We start from the raw sequence: 6,403 nt of genomic DNA on the forward strand, positions 1-6,403 counted from the left end.
AAGTCTAAGCTTGACTTACCTCGTATTCGCACGGCTATGGTGGTTCACAGAGTCAAAACTCCTCTTTCTCACTGTCAATTCTATTATCAACATAAGGTTTTAGCCAAGTAATATTTTCCTTAAAAGTGCCAAATTTAGAATGATTTACCTCGACTATACCATATGAGAAAATATTCAGTACCGTAAAAGGAGTTGCTCTATTTACATTAAGCTTTGAAGTGGCGATTCAAGGGCCGTTTTATCCAACAATACTTGATCGCCAACCTTAACTTGGTTCGTCCCATCCTTAAGCTCGTCATGGAGTCGCTTTGGTTCATCGTGTATTCTAGGTTTCTCTTTGACGTGTGTTCATCATTCATCTAGTTCATCGATTTGTAATCTTCTTTCTTCATGATTTGTTCTATTTTTTTCATGTAAGATGGATTGCGGCTCTGTCACGTTTTTTCGAGGTGTTTCCTGTAAAGAATGTTGAGCCACAAGGTTATTAACATTAACAGAACCCATAATATCATCTTGATCACTAGATATCCTAACATAATCATGAGCTTGGATTTTAATCGTGTCATCACCTATACGAAGTATTAACTCACCTGTACCAACATCTATGATCGTTCTAGTAGTTTCTAAAAAGGGCCGTCCTAAAATCAACTGTATGTCACTATCCTTATCCATTTCTAGAACAACAAAATCAACTGGGAAAATAAATTTATCAATTTTGACGAGTACATCTTCAACAATACCCTTAGGAAATCTAATTGTTCTATCTGCCAATTGAATGCTCATCCTAGTTTGTTTGGGTTTCCCAAGACTTAGTTGCTTAAACGTTTTGTAGGGCATGACATTAATAATAGCCCCTAAATCAGCCAAAGCATTATTAACACTTAAACTACCAATTAAACAATGAATAGTAGAACTCCCTGGATCTTTCAATTTATTAGGTTGTTTATTATGCAAAATGGCTGAGCACACTGCATTTAGCTCCACGTGCACAATTCATCTAACTCTGCTTATTTGCTAAAAGCTCCTTTAAAAATTTAACGAAATTTGGCATCTACAAAAGAGCTTCAATAAACGGTAAGTTAATATGTAATTTTTTTCAACAGTTTAAGGAATTTACCGAATTGTTCATTTGTGTGGTCTTTCTTTGTCGCATTTGGATATGGCACATGAGGTTTATATTCCTTACCGATCGAATCTTGCTTATTTTGGGTTACATCAACCTTACCATTGCTTACCATAGTTTCTTGCCTCGGTTCAGATTCAGATTTAGTTAACCCTTTTTCATCTCGAACAGTGATCGCATGAAGGCACTCTCTTGGGTTAGTTTCGGTATTGCTTAGCAAGCTACCTTGTGGCCATTCTGAAATCATCGTTGCCAATTGTCCAATTTGATTCTCAAGCCCTTTAATCGGTGCTTGTTGATTTTTTAGTGCTGTTTCGGTGTTTTGGAAACGAGTTTCTAACACCAAAATAAACTTCGTCAACATCTTCTCAAGGTTCAGCTTTTTCTCCTGCTGGTAAGTTGGTTGAAAGCTTGGAGTGGGTTGTAGTCTTTGATTTCCTTGATCACCCCAAGAGAAGTTTGGATGGTTCCTCCAACCTGCATTATAAGTGTTACTATAGGGATTATTCTGAGGTCTAGAATTAGTACCCATATAGTTGACTTGTTCGTCTTCTGTGCTTAGGTTGTAGGATTGATTTTCTGGATGGTTTCCTCCTCCATTTGAGTCGTATTGCACCACCGAATATACCTGCATAGAACCATATAAACCATCAATATTTTTATGCAAAATTTATACCTGATTTGACAACATAGTGGCCGCCTCAACGTTAAAAACACCAACTGCTTTCATCGGCTTTGTCCTCATGACTTGCCACTGATAATTATTCAGTGACATCTCCTCTATAAACTCATAAGCCTCCTCAGGTGTTTTATTATTTAGAGTGCCACCAGAGGATGCATCGATAAATTGCCTAGTTGAGGGGTTCAAACCGTTGTAGAAAGTTTGAACCTGTAGCCATAGAGGTAAACCATGGTGAGGACAACTTCTCAATAAATCCTTATACCTCTCTCATGAATCATATAAAGTCTCTATATCCATTTGCATGAAGGAAGAGATATCATTCCTCAGCTTGGATGTCTTAGCCGGTGGAAAGTACTTCAACAAGAATTTTTTTGGTCATTTGTTCCCATGTAGTGATAGAACCTCGTGGTAAGGAGTTCAACCACTGTTTAGTCTTATTACTCAACAAAAAGGGAAACAACCAAAGGTGAATGGCATCTTCAGAAATGCCATTAATTTTAAAAGTGTCGCAGAATTCCAAGAAATTAGCCAAATGAGTATTTGGGTCTTCGTCTGCAAACCATCAAACTGAACAAACTGTTAATCATTTGAATAGTGTTAGGTTTTAGTTCAAAATTATTTGCAGCAACAGCAGGTCTAACAATACTCAATTCAGCCCTAGTTAAATTGGGCTTGGCATAATCGTACATAGTACGAGGAGCAAGATTCGGATTTACAGGATTTACAGACCACAAGAGGTAGCTGATTATTATGATTTTCTGCCATCTCCTCAGTATTAATAACAACGTCCTCTTACTATTCTATTGTACTCTGTCGACTCTACCTTGCTTCTCTACGGTTTTTGCGAGCTATACTTTCGATCTCACTGTCAAATACTAGAGGTCCTGAAGGGTTTCTTCTAGTCATAAACTAAAAGAACTTGCCAGAAGCAAATAAAAGAAAAGTTAGAAAATTAAAGTAAAAACTAAAATAAAATGCAATAAAAATAAAAACTGGCTAAATTAATAAAAATTAAGTGTTCCTAATATTTTAGTCCCCGGCAATGGCGCCAAAAACTTGATGACGTCACGAACTAACTAAAATACGACAAAGGCAAGCGCACCTATCGATTGGTACTATAGCTGCGGTGAGTAGGGAATATCGTATCCACGAGGACTAAAAGTACTAGTAATTACTATCTTTTTATTATGTAGTCTATAAATTGAAGGGTTGTTTTTAATCTAAAATTAAACTAAAATAATTACTAAGCGACAGAGAGTAAATTGAAAAAATAATCGAAGAAAACTTATGAGAAAGACAATACCGAGGAAAGAATCCACCTAAACTTCACTTCTTATTCTAAATATGAATTAAACGATTTATTCATTTGACTTGATCCGTAGAAATCCCTAAATTATATTAGTATCTCTTTCGAGAGTAAAAATAACTGACTCTAGGTTGATTAATTGAAATCTCTTTCTAATTAAGACCCCTACTGTCGCATTAACTCGATCTATGGATTCCCCTATTAGATTTGACTCTAATCCAGTAGATTTATGTCGTCCTATATCTAAGATTGCAAGCAACTCCACTTAATTATGCCAGATCTACTCTTAAACAGAAACTTTTGATCACTGAATAAGCACATCAATCATGAATTAATATCTTGAAAACATTAAACATGAAGGTAAGTAAACATAATTGAGATCAAGAACAAATATTTATCATGTAATTCAGAAAAATCAAATAATAAGATCTATCATAGGTTTCATCTTCCTTAGGTATTTACAGAATTTAGTTCCTAATTGGAAAGGAAAACATCTCAAAAATAGGAAAACAACAAAAAATGGAGATCTTCAGTCTTGAAGGAGATCCCGCTTCTGAGTTGAGTCTGTCAGCGTTCTTCGAGTAATTTCAGCATTCTACTCTACGTGCTCACCTTAGGTCCTCTTCTAGTGTGTATTTATAGACTTTAGAATGCTTAAAAACCCTAAAAATTGGGTTTTTCAATATAACAGGGAAGCAGGGTACGAAATCGACACGGACTGGCACATAGGTGTGTGGCCAGCCTGTGTGGAAATGCCCAAGCCATGTAGATCCTGAAAATAGCTATTTTTGCTAGAATTTGGCTCGTTTTTCTCTCCTTTCACTCCCCTATGCTCACTTAAGTATAGAAACATGAATTAAAAGATTAGGAGCATCAAATTCACTAATTCATATAATAAATCATCCAAAAAGGCATCAAGAATGGGGATTAAAGACATGTTACTTTTATGGCTTATTAGTACACTTGTAATTATGTTTTGGTAGATATTTGTGTTAGATTTGGTGCCTTGGGTGTAATATATTCGTTTGTAAACTAGTAATTTTTCGAATAGATTGATTAATAAAACAATTCATGAATTCTATTAATATACTTTGTATAATTGTCCTTATGTGTTTTTTCATGCAAAGCAAAATAGATGCAAATATTGGCTCACTAGTTGTCTAATTTTTAAACTAATACTAAGCAGTATTACGCGGCTGAATCGTAATACGGAAAGATAACTTATATTAGTAGACGAATATAAACATGTCCTTAGTCTAATTGGAAATGAGCAAACCGATTGAAAGGCTAATGTGTCATCTATCAAGTTCAATTGCGGAGATGCATTGTCTTGGACATTGAAGCGAATGACTCCCAAATGATAGGGACATAAATGTGACTGACTGGACTGGTAGTATATTAGATTGGATCCAAGCAGAATAGATCTTGAATCTGTTTACAAATTTATTCACTTTTGACATTCAAAGTGTGGCATACCTTAATCATTAGTGGATGATGATCTATGTATGTATGACTCATATACTTTGATGTAACTTAAAGCCTGAGTTCATATAGGTAAGGAACTGAGAGTTGATGCATTGGGTATACGACTTTTGTAGTATGTAGCGTTATTCACAACTATGGAATTCATAGCCTGAGACATGGGTAAATGATATCTTCTCCTTGAAATTACATGGTTGATGAAAAGTAAATGTGGTCATGGGTTGTTCGTCTTTGTGATGAATGTTTTGATTACAATTTGATAGTAATTGACTTTTCATGAAGGAAGATGTAATGGTTACCACGAGATAGAATAAGATCATATTGGGAGAACAAATTTATCCTGAAGAGATTAAAGATATCATATGAGGATAACACACTTATGACAAGTATATTGGACGGATATTGATTGAGGTGCTTTCGTAATGATATGTTGTTGGAAAGAGCTCAGTCACGATACTATAGTGGAATGACTTCGTGACTAAATGAGTTTATAATTAATAGGCGAAAAGCTTAAACTTAATTATAAATCATTTAAGCCCTAATCGCATATATCTAATCGGTCCCTCCGCTAGCTCGTTGAAACCAGAAATGAATAGAAATTGATAGAAATGGTGAAAATAGAGAAATGAGAAAATTTTGGAAATGAATGTGGTTTTTTCCAAAATGAAAATGAAAATGACCTAGAAATGAATTTATGGTTTTCGAATTATATGAAGTTAAAAAATAGAAATAAATCATTTGGTTATAGTAAACTCATTGAATGTAGAAATATTAAATATATTTTATCATAGATCCTTTTACAAGAAAGTCATCATGAATTTAATAGAATTAGAATTGGGTTGAGAAGATTATTTACTTAGGAAATTAATTAAGATGTTTATTTTCATAAATATAAAAACAAATATCAGGTTGGATCAAATTATAAAGTGTTGGGTTAAAAGTCCATGAAGTACTTGTAATTTGACTTGATATGAGATAGGCCTAAAAGCCTTTCATGCTAAAAGGAAGGGATGACAAACCCTAGTATTTTTAACTAGGGTTTCTGCCTCTTACACTTCTAGTTACACTAAGAGTTTGTTTTTCTATTTGAAATAGACTTCTACAATTCAATAAGGTTTTACTTCTTCTCTCTATAAATAGATGGCCTTGGTAGAGAAAAATAATAAAACTCTAAGATATTGTTACTCTGACAAAAAATTGTGAGAGTTTATTCTCTAAGTGTTAAATCTATTTTCTAGAATAACAATTTTGTCGATTTCTATTGAGAAGATATTTTCGTTTTCACACTAAAAGCAAAGAAAACTACTTTTGGTTTTGTGTTTGATTTGAATCATTCAAGCACACATTCGAACAATTCATGATACGAGAATAGCGGAGAAAACCGTTCGGTTGAAAGCTAAGAATGACAAGGATCCGTTTAACTGAAAACCTAGGTGCGGTTTTGGTAAAGGGTTTATTTCTATAAATATCACAAATAGGCTCAATTTTTCAAAATTTTTATTCTCCGCTATGCAAGAAAATCATTTTCAAACCGAATTTTTTCCAAAAATTTGAAATGTTAATTTTGCATTTGTAGTAATGCCTATTATATGTTGAGTTAAGTTGAGTTTCTTTGTCACATAAACAATTTAGTATTGATGTTTGGTAAGTTTGAGGCAGATGATGTAGAATTGAGGGAAACTATTTTCATAGTCAGGACATCCCTCTATTGGTGTCGCGACATTGAGCCCCATGTCCTCAACGTCATAATGTTCCCCTTTGAAGTCGTGATGCCAAGTTCCCATCTTCAAAGTCGTAACTCACCTTAGTT

The 6,403-nt window shown here is 34.2% G+C and overlaps 1 non-coding gene across 1 annotated transcript; it reads left to right on the forward strand.

The window, feature by feature from the left end:
- Nucleotides 1-2,028: 2,028 nt before the first annotated feature.
- LOC128289560 (small nucleolar RNA R71) lies at nucleotides 2,029-2,135 on the forward strand. The gene has a single exon (XR_008279206.1). It is a non-coding gene; the product is annotated as a small nucleolar RNA R71 (small nucleolar RNA).
- Nucleotides 2,136-6,403: the final 4,268 nt, after the last annotated feature.

Source organism: Gossypium arboreum, chromosome 2 (assembly GCF_025698485.1).
Source record: "Gossypium arboreum isolate Shixiya-1 chromosome 2, ASM2569848v2, whole genome shotgun sequence".
NCBI classification, from domain to species: Eukaryota; Viridiplantae; Streptophyta; class Magnoliopsida; order Malvales; family Malvaceae; genus Gossypium; species Gossypium arboreum.